Raw genomic sequence first — 17,864 nt, forward strand, 5'->3', positions numbered from 1 at the left:
TGGAATCCCATTAGATTTTAGGAGTAAGGAAACCTTCAAGGGAACGTTATTACCTATGCATGGGCAAGGCTGCCAAGTCCAGCATTTTTCTCCTGAGTACCAGCTTGTCCCTCAAGCAGTGAGGATTGCTTTGGATCACGTTGCAAAGTCAGGACTGAGTCCATGATCAAGGAGACCTCTCCTTGGCCGGGTCTGCATGAAATCGTGATTCTGGCTCCATTTTTCTCTCATATCAACACCCTGGACAGCCTTGGGGTCATTGGCCCTCTCTCTCTGCTCCACCTCCAATATGGCCACATCGATTGAAGATCTTTTCTTTAGCCCTTGTCATTATTCTGTCTTTAATTGGCACATTGGTCAGGTGGCTAAGTCTAGCTCGTGGAGGCTGCATGAACCAGGATTTTGCCCAAAACTCTGGATACACTATGAACTAAGGATAATATCTGTACTGATTTTTCACTTTCAACTTACATGAGCAGTCACTTATCAGCCAATTTAGTAGCATGTAACCAGTATACAAACAAACACACACAGGGAATACATACTGATGACAGACCAAAAGGCCAATGTTATTGTAGATGTCATTTAGCTTTAGGATTTGCAAATTTCAAAAATATTCTTTTTTTGCAAATTTATACACACATATATGTATGTGTCTATATGTATGTATGTATGTATATATACATATAAATATGTATGTAGCACCTTGATCATATCTACCCTGGCTCCCTTATTTGAAAATATTAACATTACATTAGTGATCAAATTGTACTTCCTCCCTAGCACTGAGCTAGCCTAATGAAATATATGTGCAAAGGATCTGCTCTTCTTAGACACAAGGTAGAAAATGTGAACCCCCGGGGCTAGAGAGATGGCTCAGAGGTTAAGAGCACTGACTGCTCTTCCAAAGGTCCTGAGTTCAATTCCCAGCAACCACATGGTGGTTCATAACCATCTGTAATGAGATCTGGTGCCCTCTTCTGGCCTGCAGACATACAGGCACTGTATACATTAATAAATAAATAAATCTTTAAAAAAAGAAAGAAAGAAAGAAAATGTGAACCCCCAAAACATAAGGCCCAACCTGAGTACTGATAAGATTCCAGCTAATAACCTGTAAAAGCCAAAATGTGACCAGTGTTGTGCAAACATTGACTAATCTCTTCCCCTGATTTACGAGGCAGTTTGATAGAGAGGAAGAAGTCAAAAGATCTCATTTGGTAGGGCAGGAGGTATTCTGAAATTCTCTAGCAAATCCCACAGTCCTAGTGATGTGAGAAACCTCAGGGTCAAAAGATTTCAGCCAGAGATTATAGATAGTAGGAATCACTTCTTATCTAGCTGTCATCCTACAAGAGGTCACAACGACCTTTTTTTTTTTTTTTATACAGAATTTTGATCCATTTTGGGATTACTAGAGTGGATAATAGAAAGAGTTGACACCAGGAAAGACTAAATGAGAGAAGGGGATGAGAAAAGCTGGCACAGTCTTTGACATTTTCTTGTTTTTTTTTTTAACATCAATTTTTCTTAACTTTGGTAGAATTTTTCAAAACATTATTTCCAAGTTAGAAATTTCATTATTTCTCTTAGATGCTTTAAAATTCCAATTAGAGTAGGCTACCCATTATCTTTTGCTTTATTGTGTAGGAGTTCTAGTTTAGTGTGAAAAAAATACATAAAAAAAAAAGAAGAAACCAGTTTAGGAATATCAATTGTGTCCTGTTGAAGAAAATATAAAGCCAAGTTACCTTTAGAATTCCCCATTTCCCTGTGGAAGTTGAATTATAATTACTGATACCCATCCCTATTAATCTATATGTTGCCACATGGCCATGGCATTACTGGTCTGCTGGCATCTTGTTGCTCCTTGAGCGGCAGCTGGCATCTCTTACTCTCCTTTCTTCTCTCTCTCTCTCTTCAGTTCAAATGTACCGCCTAATCTTATTCTGCCTCGCTATTGGCCAAACAGCCTTATTTATCAACCAATCAGAGCAACACCTATTCACAGCATACAGAAAGACATCCCGAATCAGGCACATAACAAACCACCCCAGAATTCAGGAGCTTAGAAGAATGGCTTATGGTTTTCTATGATTCTGTGGGTTGGCTGAGCTCCTCTCCATGGTCATTTTTGCTAGAAGTCCTCTTCATGTGTGAGCTCGACTGGACCAGAAGTTCCACAATGGCCTCTCTTACATCTACCCTCCCCAGCTTGGCTCAAGTCCCTATCCAACAAGACACGAAACTTCTTTACTTGGTGGTGACTCCAGGCTTCACTCACCTGAATATGGAGCACCCTAGAAAAGGCAGCATGTTCACCAGACATTACAGGAGGAAGCGAGTCCCAGGTCACTAGATCTAATAGAGGGGAAGCAGGTTCTGTATCTTCAGAGAAGCCTGGCAGATGCACATGCTGTGAGATGACCTGATGCTCATTGCTAAAGACAACTTCCCACTTGAATGGGTTAGGTCTCACTGTGTACCCCTGGCTGTCCTGGATCTCACAGGCATCCACCTGCTGCTGCCACACATGCTGGGATTAGAAGTACCAAGCTTTGGGGTTACTTTCTACCACACACGCTTGTGCATAAGCTGCACGGAGAAAGGGAGATTTATGGCTTCAGTAAGTCCTGTGCCCCCAGTGCTCAGAACTGAACTTGGTGCACAGAAGGCCCCAAGAATGTACTTGAATGCACCAGAGTGAAACTTTTCCTAACTGTATGTTCTCTTCTGGTTCTGCCCACATGTTAGGCTTATGACTTACTGTCTGAATAATCACCTTCAATCACACGAATGTGCATTGAATGACTCCCACAGTAAGTAAAGGGGCTTTAGCAGGCCCAAGCATGGCAAACACGGCCTGAGCATGGCAAACACGGCCTGAGCATGGCAAACACGGCCTGAGCATGGCAAACACGGCCTGAGCATGGCAAACACGGCCCAAGCATGGCAAACACGGCCCGAGCATGGCAAACACGGCCCGAGCATGGCAAACACTGCAGACAGGTTTTGCCCTTTACCCTCCCCCTCTCCCTTGCTAAAAACCATGACATCCCTAAAACTAGCCCCCAAGGTCCATTCCCTTATTTAGCCACTGACTCATTCCTGAGACAAAACACCAAAGTCCAACAATTGAAATTCACTATTTGGCTACTATGTCCAGTCAGGATTTACCAGCTCACCCTAGCACAGACTCCCCCACTTTTCCCTTGAAAACCCCCTCCTGCAGCAACACCCTCTCTTGCCTTTCTTTCTTGTTTACCCCCCTACCTCTACTTGCCCCTGTGGGGTAATGTATCTACTTTGTGCTGAGAATTTGATGTCTTGGTATGTCCTGTACTGATTCTGAGTGTGTGTGTGTGTGTGTGTGTGTGTGTGTGTGTGTGTGTGTGTGTGTGTGTAGGTAAGACCATTATAGGCTTTGTGAGTAGTTTAATGTTTTTGTTGTTGTTGGAGACAGGGTCTCTCTATGCAGCCCTAGCTGCCCTGGAACACACTCTGTTAGACCAGGCTAGCTTTGAACTTAAAGAGCTCCACCTGCCTCTGCCTCCTGAGTGCTGAGAACAAAGGTGTGCACCACCAGGCATGGTTTATTTTTAAGTTTTCCTCCTACCCTCCAACTGCCTTGCCTATGTTCATTTGGATAATGGCTTGTCCGATTGATTCTTTGCTCTTTCTCCCAAGGCTTGCTTAGGGGAAGGGTTCTACGTCTTCAAAGTTGGATTGTCACCATGTCTCTGTCCCTATTTTAGACTCCCGCCTGCCATTCACTGTGCTTCAACCTTCTGCATTCCTTCAAAAACTTACATACACATTTTGAGATAGGGTTCCATGTAGCCCAGGCTAGCCTTGAATTTTTAGTGCTCCTGCCTCGACTCCCCAACTGCAGGATAACAGGTGTGTACCATCATGCTCTATTTTGAATACGGCACTGAGGACTGAACCTCGGGCTCTGTGCATTTAGCACTCTGCCAACTAGTTACACCCTCACCTTCCCCCTCCAAAGCTTTCAAAGAATGAAATGAAACGGTTTGAAACTTCTCAATCCCATTTAGATGATCACTGATTACACACCAAACCGCAATCTTACCACCCGTGTGTCTGACCTCCCACGGCACTCCATCCACTTTGATAACTAATTGCCTCCTTAGCTCATTTTAGACGTCCATCCCAGCAGTGCTGAGGAAATGCACATAGCTGTGCATATTTTCTTCAGATATCTTCATTCCAGAAACCCAGAACTGCCCTGGCTGCCACCTTCTACCTTCTGTTACTGTGGATCTGGCCCCTGAGACATCTAATGAAACATGGAATTATGTGGCATTTGTCTTTTTGTAACTGGCTTGTTTCTCTTAGTAGAATGGCCTCAAGGTGGGTGAAGTACTTGGAACTGGTTTACAGCTGCATGACCTTCCTCATTATGGACATACGTATTATGGACTCCTTAAGTATCAGAGGTGGGCCTGGAGAGATGACTCCATGATTGAGAACACTTGCTGCTCTCTCTGAGGACCTGACTTTGGTTTTCAGACTGGGGAATTAATTGCTTATAACTGTAACTCCACCCAGAGGATCCAGTGACTTCTTCTGACCTTTGCAGACACCCCTACAGGTGGTACACACACACACACACACACACACACACACACACACACACACACACACACACACACTTTTTTAACTTTATATAAAGAGTCAGAAGAATCCATTCATCTGAGTTTTTCTTTTTAAATGTCTTCTGAGGTTCCATGACAAATGCTGGTTCAGTGATCACCTTAAGAGAAGAAACAAAGAGTTGTGTGATGGATGTTTGTTTTTTTTGCAAAACACATCAGGTAAAGAACTGATATCCAATATACAGACAGAACTTCAGTAATACAAAAATGGACAACTTCAAATGGAGAAACGTACTTCACAGAGAAAATATACAGAGGTGATGGAGCATGCAGAAGGTGCTTAGCAACCTGTACCAGGAACTATAAATCAGATGCAGCCATGACATCCACTGCACACCTGTGAGACTGGCCAAGCACAGAACACTGATGCCACCAAAAGCCATTGTGTAGCCACAGGAACACTCTCTCATTGCTGATTGGATGATCCCGAAACAGCCCTTGTGGAGGAGGGTCTGGTAGTGTCTTATAAAACTAAACCTTGGGCTAGTGAGATGGTTCAATGGGAAAGGGGCCTGCTGACAAGCCCGAGGACATGGGTTTGATCCCAGGACCCACATGGTGGCAGGAGAGAACCCTGCTTCTGCAAATGGTCTTCTGACCTCCACAGGTGCGCTGACCCCAAATCCACATGCACAAAATAAATGAATAAAAATGCAACTAAAAATGTAAAGTACTAAATGTACTGTGATCTACTAATCCCATTATTTGGTATTTAGCCAAAGGAATTGAATTTTTTTCTTTGTTTTGTTGTTGTTTTCCGAGACAAGGTTTCTCTATATAGCAGCTCTAGCTGTCCTGAAACTCGCTCTGTAGGCCAGGCTGGCCTCAAACTCACAGCCATCCACCTGCTTCTGCCTCCCGAGTGCTGGGATTAAAGGTGTGCACCACCACCACCACCACCACCACCACCACCACCACCACCACCACCCAGTAGGAATTGGAAATTTATGTGTGCAGAAAAGCCTGCACACAGGAGATCACATTAGCTTCTTCACTGCCCAAACTTGGAAAAAGTAAGGTGTCCTTCAGTCTGTGAATGAACGAACTGTGGCGAGTCCAAGAGATGGAATATTATTCTACCCTGAAAACAAATGCTGTATCAAGACACGAAATGTCACGGAGGGAACTTCAATGCACACTGTGAAAGAAGCTGAGTTAGAAAGGCTACGTGTTGCTGATTCCAACTGCATGCCACCCTGGGAAAGGCTAAACCATGGAGGACATGATTGGCGAATGGTTGCCGAGGATTTGGGGGATCGGAAACTTAGCAGGTGGAGAGTCGGGAGTCTTGGGGAGAGAATAATCTGTTAGTTTGCATAACATTTATAATTGTGTTGCTTTTATACTTGCCCAAACCTATGGAGTGTCCGACACAAGTAGTGACTTAAACTATGGGCTAGATTTTAATTAATAAATTAAAATTATAGCCAATACACTCCATGATTTTGCAAGATTGAAAACATAGGAAATTAACAGTGCTGGGAAGGCACATGGGAACCTTATTTATTTACTGCTCAATATTTTCTATAAGCCTAAAACTGCTCAAACACTTTGTTTAAAAATCACCCATACCGGCACTGGAGAGATGGCTCAGTGGTTAGGAGCACTGGCTGCTCTTCCAGAGGACCAAGGTTCAATTCCCAGCACTTACATGGCAGCTCACACCTCTCTGTAGCTCCAGTTCCAGGGGATCTGTTATCTTCACACCAATGCATATAAAATAAAATTTAAAAAACCTCACTAATAGCTTCAGCATCGTGTACAGCTCTTCTATCGCCCACCTTTAAACAGAACACAAACCCAGGGCCTGCTTTGGGGCTGTCTCAACCTGCCCTTTCTCTGCTTCGCTTCCTTGCCATTTCATTTCCTTCCCTGTTGGAAATAGCTACCAGCAGAGGTTGCTAGCAGGCAGGCATTGGACATGTTCAGAGGCCTTTCTGGGATGCTCTGCTTCAACCTCCCCAAGTCAGCATCACGGGAGAGCAGAGCAGGACAGGGAGCCGACAACAGCGCAGCATCGGGAAGTGTCGTTACAGTGTGTGTGTGTGTGTGTGTGTGTGTGTGTGTGTGTGTGTGTGTGTGTGTGTGTGCGTGCAGGGGGTCGGGGGGGGGGGAGGAAGGAACACATGAACAGTCTCAAGGAAGAAGACAAACTTTCTCACACCAGGGAGCTAGGCGGGCACCTCATTTTCTGGGTGGTGTTGGGAGGGGGTTAAAGGTAACACATTTTTTTCACCCCCCCACAGTGTCCCACCTAAGGAAGGAAAGCAGAGCATACTTGTTTTACTTGAACTGCTGAATGATTAGGCTTAGGCTTAGTTTTGTGTTTTAGAAGAAAATTCCCAGGGACATGAGAAAGCGAATGTAAATATTAACAGCTTGCTTGCGTTGAAAATGTCTTTCCTAGAAAGACGTTTACATTTAAATACTTTTTTTAACTGAGCACACGTATGAAATCATTTCATTCTCAGGTTTGTTTTTAATATTTGAGGGACACTCATGGTTGCCGGGACGCTCATTAGCAGTTCTGTCAAGCTCCCTTAATAAAATTCTGAATGCAGCCTTGCTCTATTCCCAGAGGTTATCCAAGAAGGGAAGTAGAGAATGTTCTTTTAGAAAGCATGAAGTGGGAAAATGTCTAAAGCTATTTATAGCAGCACTCAGCCATGGAAACCCCAGACTTTGCGTCTATTTATAGTTAGTCTTTGGGTTAAAAGGGTGAAACCAGAAATCTTGAAAATGCCGCCGCTTTTACCCCGCAGCGAAGACTGATCAGCTGTCCCTCTGTGGTTATGATAACCAGAGACTCACTGGAGTGACTCTGGGAATGATAACAAATACATCTTGACCTAGAAAACAATGGTTTGTTTAAATCGAAAAAGCAACTCTGATTATGGGATTCATACTTAAGTTTCTTAGGTTTGCAAGCTGAGCTGCCTTTGAGTGGGAGTCTGTCTGTGGCATGTGGGATGTTGAATGACAAGAGGGAAGGAGAGTGGGCTTGTAAGTCCGGACACAGCAGTGAGTTCCATCACTGGCTCATCATCTGGATAAAAAGGTCGGGGGCGGGGGGGGGGGGGGGGGGGAAGCACTCCAAATGTCACTGTGTGTGTGTGTGTGTGTGTGTGTGTGTGCTGTGCATGTATATGTGTTGTATATATGTGTATGTGCCTGTGGGTGCACGTGTGTGTGTGTGTGTGTGTGTGTGTGTGTGTGTGTGTGTGTGTGTGTGTAGGCAAGGTTGAAGTTGGGTGTTCCTTCAATTGCTTCACACCCTATCTTTGCGACAGGGTCTCACAGAACCCGGATCTCACGGATTCAGCTAGCTGGTGGCTCATCTCCTCCTCCCCCGCTCCGGGGTTACAGACATGTGCCACTGCACCTGGCTTTTTAGGTGGGAGATGGAAAATCAAGTATTTGCTTGCATGGCAAATACTCTACCAATATAGCTCGCTCTCCCAATCCCTCAAACAACAGCCTTTAGACCTTCCTCTGAGGCTTAACAGTTTTCAATCATTCCCCCAGAACATAACAGCAAGTCCTGATGAGGCCTTGGATACACAGCATGGGATCTGTACAAAATCTATAACCTCTGGACCTGAGGAATTTGTGTACTAGTTTCTTAATATGCTCCTGCTGGGGGCACGGAGACTGGGTCAGAGGTCACTGCTAGAGCACCTGCCATCCCTGGGGGGCCAGTGCTGAAATGAGGTGGGGGTGTCTTTCCAAGCAGGGTCAGCTGTCCTCCTTGAGATATTAACATGCTGAGAATGAATGAAGTTCTAAACAAAGGAAAACTCCTACTTGAAGAACAATGTGGACTTGGACAGAACAGAAAAATCTGGGGTTGGGTATGAATGGTGAGCACAGCCATGAGAGAATAGCCAGATGATCACGTTGCTGCTAACAGTTGGGTCTTTACCCGTGTCCACTTTTGACTGTCACCTGTGCCAATCAAGTAGGGCTTTCCCAATCCACTTCAGCTTCTGCATGGCTTAGACAGAAGGTCAGACCTCTGAGCATGCAAACACACCTTTCACTTACAGTTCCCTTTTCTTCTGCCTGGGTGATGTCACGTAAGAACACATAGCCTTCTCCCGAACCTGTCACCTTCATACCCTTTGAAGTTGGGGTAATTTCTTCACTGTCTCCCTGAGAGCCCCAGTAACATTGGTCCCCCATTTGTCCCTTAGTTACCTCAGTTACATGTCAGCTTACGTCATCTCTGACGCCATTGCCCTTCCTTTATGAAGCACTTGTTTCCTGTGACTACCCTGGTATGTTCCAGCCTTGCCTTGTCTTGCTAAAGCCATGTGGTTTCCGGGAAGCCACGTGGCTGCAAGGACCAGAAGGACCTGGAAGGAAAAGCTAGGGCCCGAGTTCCCACCCAGTTTCTGCTGTCAACTTGTTGAGTCGTTCTGGATGAAGTCTCTGCTTCCGTTGCTAAGAGGAGGTTGAGCCAGACTTTCTGGGAGGCCTCACCAGCTCCCAGTGCCTTTTCCCCTCCTTTCTCAGCCCCTCCCTGGGCTGAGCCACACTCTGAGAACCACCTCATCTTACTCATCTCCAGCCCCCAAGCTGTTCACACCTACAACTGTTCCTCAACTCTAAAATGTAAGTGTGCCTCCATGTGGGGATGGCTGTTCTCCCAGGCTGAGGTCAGGTCAGGAAGCCCAGGACCCTGGCAGACACACACCTTACACAGCCCTGTTGGCTATCCTCAACCTGAGCTTGAGGGATGCTTTCCATCCTCGGAAGGGGTAAGGTTCCGCAGTGCTCAACAGGGCCTCACAGGACAGGCCTCCAAGGCAAGGTCATGTGACTCTGACTTCAGCTCTCTGTGCTTTGGTTGGCCAGATAGGGCCTGTTAGTGGAGGTGGAGCGTGGCTGGGGTTTTGGTAACAGTGAGACTGACTTCAGTGTCAGAGCTGGAGGTGCTGCTGAGATGGACTAGAGCTCAGGTAGGACAGGATATGTTGGGATGTTCAGGGCTAAGGACTCTGAACTTCTTGCCTGTGCCCTGAATCCAGCTGTGGTCATGGTGATGGCCCTGGGGTCCCAGAACCCAATTCTGTTATTGCTGTTAGCCCCTCCCCCAGCCTTCTGCATAAGATGCCTTTGTTCTCAGTCACTCAAGGGTTGAGCAGGGTCATTAACTGGACTTGGCATATTCTTTAGGCAGAGAGAGGGAGGAAGAGCTAAGGCACACTCAGAATTTGGTGGGAATGCCTGGTCCCAGGAGCAGCTTCAGAAGCACCCAGGGGAACCCCGAGTGGTCCAGGTTACCACTTGGTGGTGGTAGATTCCCTAGGCATTTTGGTGTTGGACAGGCCCATTCCCCACATCTTCTTGTTTTCTCTGTAATTCACATAACAGCCAACCAGATGAGGATGTAGGAGCATTTTCAGTTTCTTCTGAAAGGTCATTCCATTTTCATGTGTCATGAGTAAAGACAACAGACTGAGACAGGCATGGTGGCGCATGCTTTTGATACCAGAGCTCAGGAGACAGAGGGAAGCAGATCTCTGTTAGTTCAAGGTCAGCCTGATCTACATAATGCGTTCCAGGCTAGCCAGAGATACATAGTGAGACCCTCTCTGAAAAAGCAAAGAACAAAAGAAGCTTAAAAAAAAAAAAAAAACAGAATGATGACCCTTCCATAAAAGATAAACACTATTGAGACCCTAGGAATAGAGGCCCCAGGCAAAGTCATTTTGTGCAGAGGTGGGGAAAGGTGGAGGTCCTCAGATGAGCCCGATCTGTAGTCACGGTTGACATCCACTGAGCTGGAGTCAAGAAAGGAAGGGTTTTTGCTCTCCATCTTTGATCCCTGGCCTCACTGGAGCAACCTTGCAGCCACTCTGGCTTCACACAGGGTGGATGTTCTAGTGAGTTCTACCCTGGCATCTGCTTTGGCACAGTCCTCAAAGGAGTCACGTGGCTCACAGGAGTGCCCCGGATCAAAGTGATCTCACAGAAAACCAAAGCAACGATGAGGCTATCCTCCCAATTTTACATGGGAAACATCATTATACATGGTGCTTAAGTTTCTGTGCTTAAAGTCTTTTGTGTGCTCAGATAAGAAAATGGCAATTTATTAAAAATGTAGGCCAAGAGCAATCTTGTGCATGTACAAGATCGTTGGCACTGGTATGCTGAGTCCTGGTATGGGGCTGAAACTGAACACTTTAACTCCTAGAGAGAGAAGCTGCAGTGCATGCAGGTCTAGCACCCCGGGGACAAGCACACACAGGAGAAGAAACTGGAATGGAGCTGAGCATCTGGAGACTTGCAGGAATTGACCATTGACTGCACCCAAAGACAGAACAAGAGAACGGCAGCATCCACGATGCTCAGGGCACAACCTGCATGACATACTCGGCGTAGAGACACGAAGTCCTTTGCTATGGGATCAACTGAGCGGTCACTGCACCTGGGGCTGAGTTGCCAGGAAGGGCATCTGTTTCATGGGTTCCCTTGAATGACTAAGATAGAAGCCCAATGAGCCTTGGGATATTGGGGAAACTGAGGCCTGCTTCACAAATAGTACACAGAAACACTTTCAGGCTTCTAATCGGAGAGTGACAAGTGGGTCTTGAGTCTTTTGGTGTTTGAAGGCTGGAGACTTTCGACACACAGCTTGTCTTTGTCATTTACCTGGTGTGAAGATGCCTTTTCACAGTCTATCATCCTATTGCTTTCTGAAGACATACCTAGTGCAAATTTTAATTCACAATTTTCTCCTTTCCCTTTCTTCCTCTTTCCCTCCCTCCCAGTGCTACAGAGCAAAGCCAGGGCCTTGCATGTGTAAGACAAGTGTGCAAGAAAAGATGTGGCATCTCCAGACTTCTTTAAAAAAAAAAAACCCACAGGGTGTCTTAGGGTTTCTATTGCTGTGAAGAGACACTATGACCATGGTGACTCTTATAAAGGAAAACATTTAATGGCTTACAGTTTCAGAGGTTTAGTCCATTATCATCATGATGGGACATGGCATTTGCAGGCAGACATGGTGCTGGAGAAGGAGCTGAGAGTCCTATATCTTGATCCAAAGGCAGCAGGAGGTAAACTGAACCAGGTGTAGTTTGAGCATAGGAAAACTCACAGCCCATCCCCACAGTGACACACTTCCTCCAACAAGGCCACACCCACTCCAACAAAGCCACACCTCCTAATAGTGGCACTTCCAATAAGTGTATGGGGGCCAATTACATTCAAACTGCCACACAGGGTTTCACTATGTAACCCAGGATATCCTTGAACTCTCCATGTATCCCAGGTTTTCCATCAAGTTATAATCCTCCTGCCTCCACCCTTAAGTGCTGCTATTATGGACAAGCACCATGATGCCCAGTTAAATCTATGATTTTTCTCCTCAGACTCCTTGTCTTCTCTTACTACTTATGAAGGTAAAGCTAATCCCTCTCTCCACCCAGTCTCCCTATAATCCAGGCCAGGAAGTCAGGCGGTCCTGTTGGCTCTTGCATTAGTAACTTTACTGGTGCTGTGATAAAATACCATTACCCAAAAGCAACTTAAGGGAGAGTTTATTTTGGCTTACGATTCCAGAGGTCTAGATGTTCCTGATGGCAGGGAAGCACGGCAGCAGGTGGTTGGAACAGGAAACTGAAAACTGTTTCACTATGGTTACAGACAGATGTCTCCCCTCTTCTTGTAAAGCACAAACAGACCCAAGTGCTATTCTCCCAGAGTATGACTGGAGGCGAATGAGCTTACTGGGCTGATGTACAGAGCATGAGTAAGGGACTACATACAGGATCATGGGTGACCCCAAAGCAGCCGTGGCACCAGGAAGTCCCAGCATGGATAACACTGCCCCCGCATTGCCACAGCGATGGAGGTTCCCCTTCAGTCACCCTTCCACAGTCTGTATACTCCAGCACCTGAGACCATGTGGCCACATGCAATGCAGGCAAAATTACATACAAATGTCCAGGAAGTACAGAGGGAGCCGCTGAATCTCAGATGAGGGTCCAAAAACTCCCTACTCTCTTCTAGGAGAGTTGGCAAGCCCAATCTTGGGGGAATCGTGAAAGTGGGGTCACATCTGTTCGAATGGAGCTGACGGCTGCTATGCTCAGAGCATCTTCTGCCTGGTACATCCTATTTGCTAAAGCGTTTCTGGTTAACCACATTAACCATGGGGTTCTGAGAACTCCGACAGTCCTGACTCTGGCCGTGATGGTGAGCTGGAGCTTCATAGAGTGGGAATGCAATAAACACAGAGGCATGCTCCTTGCAGGCTGAGGACCTCCATCGGTGGACCTGTGCAGTTCCCCACTGCGTCCCCGCCTTGTCCCTGCAGCTCCAATGGTATTAGCACAGTCCAATTTAGAGGGGATGTGGAGCCCTTGACACAGCTTTAACTTTTTCAGGTCTAGCCTCTATTCTCATTATTTATTTGCCTCTATTCATGGCCTGGGAAATCTTTGTCTATTTCATTTAAGGTATGCAGCCATCATGTTTAATTCATTTATTAAGTCTGTCCCTGAGGGGCAGCTTATCTTCCGAGGCAGGTTAAACATTTGTTGCTTGTTAATTCTATGTAACCTCTAAGTTAGCATTTCATTTTCAGAGGACTCACATGGTAAATGTATTGAATTGGGCTAAATCTGCTTGGTTCCCCTTCTCTCTCGGAGTCTGTATTAGTTACTAAGGTTTAATTGTTGTTTGCTGGCAAGCTACTTCTTAAGTTATTTTGAAAAGGAAATTACATTCTGGATGCAGTGACCACTTGGGGCTGGAATATTTTGGAAGTGTAAGGGTGCTGTGTGTGTGTGTGTGTGTGTGTGTGTGTGTGTGTGTGTGTGTGTGTCCGTCCACGTGCACACTCTCGATAAAGCAGGTTCCCTCTTGCACATGTTGACTGGCACAGAGATGTCCCTTGGGTGATGGGAAAGGGTGTGTGGCTGGAATACTAGTTCTATGCATTGGTTTCATTGAGAATGGGGCATTGGCAGGAGGCAGAACGCTACAGACTGGCAGGAATTGATCCATGGGGAGCATTTTAGAAGCATGTCTGGGAAGAACATGGACGTTGGAATAACACAAACAAAGTTAGAATCTCTTCTCTGTGACTTAGAAGGGGGTGACCTTGGGCAAGTTATTAACCCCCAATAGCAGACCTCTGTTCTAGACCTCTAGCTCTGTGGGCTCAATGAGGCGATCAAGTAACTCCCTCATCATGGAGCCCCAAAGTCCTTTCATCTGTGCTATTAATCTGAAAAGACTATCTACTCTCCAGTGAATTATTGCCTCAGAACATTGATGAAGATGGCCAAGGAATGGAGATCCTAACTGGGAACAGGTCTGTATTCTCCAGACTGGCCTGAGCAGGGAAGAGATCTAAGACAGAAGCTGGCAGGGCTGCAGCAGGGGAGGAGGAAGAGGAGGCTTGCAGAGAGCAGGGAGGGTACCTGAGGCACAAAGCTGACTTGGACATTTTTCACGGGATGGCTCTTTGAAGAGCAAAGTTGGCGTAGGACCTATCACTGGGGGGAGGGAGGTCCACATTTCCACACAAGCCCTGTATCCTTTCTCTGATAGCCAGATGATCTTTATCCGAATATTACCTTTCTTCCAAAGGAGGGCAAAGAGGAGAGAGGGGAGCCTAAAGCCATTTCTTACATCTTTGATTCCCTTCTTCCCCTCTTTATCTTCAGGGGAGTTGGTCCAAGAGCCTACTGGATGACCAATACCACAGATAATCTGAAACCTCCACACACTGTGCCTTTTACTGTGCACACACATCCATGATAACATCTAATTGGGCACACTAAAAGATTAATGAATCATTATAACAATATGCTGCGATGAAAGTTATATCATAACTTAAATACATTTTGAAAATGTGTGTGTGCATGTGTGTGTGTGTATGTGTGTGTGTGTGTGTGTGTATAGGTCAGATAACAACTTTAACAAAAAACAAATTTCTTTTTACCTTATGAGTGTTTGACTGCTTGCATTTATGTGCCACATGTGAATGCCCAGTATCCATGGAAGCCAGAAGAGGTGTCACATCCTCTGAAACTGGAGTCACAGACAGCTGCTGTGAGCTGCCATGTAGGTGCTGGGAACTGAACCTGGGTCCTCTACAAGAGCAGCGAGCGCTCTTAGCCACTGAGTCATCTCTCCAGCCTGCAGAGAACAATTTTTGAGAGGCGGTTCTCTCCTTTCACCACGTGTGTCCCGGGAAAGGAAAGGATGGAAGGCTAGGCCGGAAGGACTTTGCCAAACTGAGCCATTAGCCAGCTCCTCTTTTGGTATCTTTATACACCGTACTCACCCTCAGTGTGAGGAGGTGAGATGAGGAAATCCTTACACAATGAGGGGGACAAGGCAGATGATAAAGCATTAGGCTACTGCACAAGGGTTCTTTGCACACAGCACTATCATATCACGGGAGCTGATCTCGTGATGAGAGCACGGCAGACAGGCAGGAGGTGTAGACAGCGAGGATACACTGGACCAGGGCACAGTTCTCATCCTGGATGGGACAGAGTGGGACTGTGAGAGATTTCACCATACTACTTGAGAATGGTGTGCAATTTAAAACTTCTACGTTGTTTATTTCTAGAATTTTCCCTGAATATTTTTGGATCATGGCTGGTAATGGAGAACTGAAACCAAGGAAAGCCAACTATTGGCTCTCTGTGTTTCTTTTTGGGAAGAACAGACACAGGGAGCACTCCCGTGCCATTGACAGATAATGATGGTAACCAAGGGTGGTAATGAAACTGCACTGGAGACGTAGATTCTTCCACTCAACTTTCTGTTACTCATTTAAACCTTGAAATGAAAAAAGAAGCCGACCTCTGGAGTGGCCTTTACCTCTCCCTGCCTTAGACTCCATAGAAATTGGTAAGTTGGGCTTAAATAGGCCTTAATGCTTGGGCTGTACACACAGATCAGCATTTAGAGGATGGAGGCCCAGATCAAGACATGTGGATTTGTTTTCAGGGCAGCTCTGTTGTAGGGACCAGACACTCCCTCGCAGTCCTCATCTGCCCACCGGGCCAACTATAGCTCAGGTGTTAGGTGAGCTGAGAAGGCTTGGCTGGTTGATTCACCACATACTATGGCCGCCCCAGTGCAGGATGCTGGGGGTTACTGCTACAAACATCCCACAGATCACCTGCCTGGCCTCTGTGGAGGGCATTGGCTGGCATCTTCATGGAGGACACTGTGCCCTGGCTGTGAACCTCCCTAGACGCAGCTGCGAAGCTCCCTAGAGCCAATGACTCAGCACAGTTCAGAGGGCAGATCACTCTATACCTCTGTGGAGGGGATGGTGGAGCAGAAAAAGGGTCTGTGCCACTTCGGATCTAGCATGTCAAATACCACAAAGGACTTCCTGGATGTTGTAGAGAAGAGATGGGCCCAGAACCTGTGGCGCTTTAGCTGACAGCCTTCTCATCCACATCCTACCCATTGTCCTTGGGCATCAGATCCTGAACCACTTTCCCACTTTGTGAGGCCGATTCCTTCCCAAATCTATTTCTTCTGCTTTTTCTTCTCTCCACAGCAACTCTGGTTTAACTCCATTCTTATCTCCCCCGACCCCCAATCTTGCCATTCTAGTGGAACAGCCCTGACACTGGGAGCATTGAGTGTTGAGCATTGGGAGAGCACAGCAGGAATTTGAACCCTGGACAGACGGTGAGTGATGGAGCAGGTGAAATTTTTGGTACCTCCTCTGTATTCAGGTCTCCAGCACCAGTGGGTCATCCTGTATATGTCCCTCCAGGACATGAGCATCTGGCCCTCTGGGGCTCTTTCTTTGCCCTCTGGATGGCTGCTCTGCAGGCCAGCCAGCTACCCTGTTCCCTGGCCTCTTCCTTTTCCTGAGCCCTCTAAAGGTTGGAATAGAGCTGCACAGATAAGGCCTGCTTCCTGGGTGGAGGCCCTGGAGCCTCCTCCCCATCACACAGTATCCACACCGAGAAGCCTGTTTCCATTCCCACACCCTCACTTAGGTCAGGGGCCAGTTCAGGACAAAGTCGCAGTGATTTGGCAAATAGAGGGCACAGACCTTAACGTCTAGGTGAATTGCCCGGCACTCTGTGGTCTAAGTCCGCTCTGAAAAGGTTTAAAAACGCGGATCCTCCACAGCATTCTTGACTGTACCTCAATTATGCTATGGGCAACACTTACATAATGAGCCGCTCAGGAAGCAAACACCAGCTCTGACAGGGTTCTTGTCGACTTCCAAATGCTCGCCTCATAAACTCACATAGCACACTATAATTTGGGGACCGTTGGTATTTTTTAACTAGTGAGATAGTGAGATGTTGAGTGGTTTCTCCCCAGATTACTCTACCCAGAGAGTCCAGAGCTGGTCTGTCAGCAACTATAAAATCCAGGCGGCCAGAGGATTCCAGCATTCATGGTGACGCCTTGTGGCTGCTCACTGGAGCCAGAGAAATAGGAACCTCTTGTGAAGCCCACTGTCCAGGAGGTAAAAACAAATTGCTTGCCAAAATCAGAGCAAAGAGCAGGCTGAAGGGGACTGTAGATAATTGGGTTGAAACTACAAGTGCGCAAGGATGTGTGCGCGTGCATGTGCATGCACACGCACGCACGCACGCACGCACGCACGCACGCGCCCCAGGCTTAGGGTCTCAAATAATTATCATCTCTTTTTCAATTGAGCCTATCAAAACAACAGCCACTTGCTCTTTCTTGTAGTCAATTATCATCCTGTGCCTGCAGGGAAAACCTCAGTGAATCTTAACATCTTTCTTTGCTTCAGGATGATGGTGAGTAACCCTGGATCTGCTTTTTTGTTCCCTTCATTTACCTTTACAGATTTTGATGGTATATGCCATACTTCTTTAAATTCCTTTATATTTACTTCACACTCTAAAGTTATGCATGAGCCTGGGGAGATGACTCAAAACTGGCCAAGTAGAGAGAGGTGGGTCCCAGGGGCTTGCTGGATAGTCACACTGGCCAACCTGGTGGCCTCCAGGTCCAGTGAGCGGTTGTGTCTCAAAAAATAAGGTGGAGAGCAATCGAAAAAGATACCTGTTGTTAATCCTTAGCTTCCACACCCACAGGCACACTCATGTGAATGCTTACACAGATATGCATATATAAATGAGACATTTTTATTTATCTGAAAACATTTATTTCACTTCTCATTTAGAAGCTATCAATTACCAT

The sequence above is a fragment of the Peromyscus maniculatus genome, chromosome 17, assembly GCF_049852395.1.
Source record: "Peromyscus maniculatus bairdii isolate BWxNUB_F1_BW_parent chromosome 17, HU_Pman_BW_mat_3.1, whole genome shotgun sequence".
Classification (NCBI taxonomy): domain Eukaryota; kingdom Metazoa; phylum Chordata; class Mammalia; order Rodentia; family Cricetidae; genus Peromyscus; species Peromyscus maniculatus.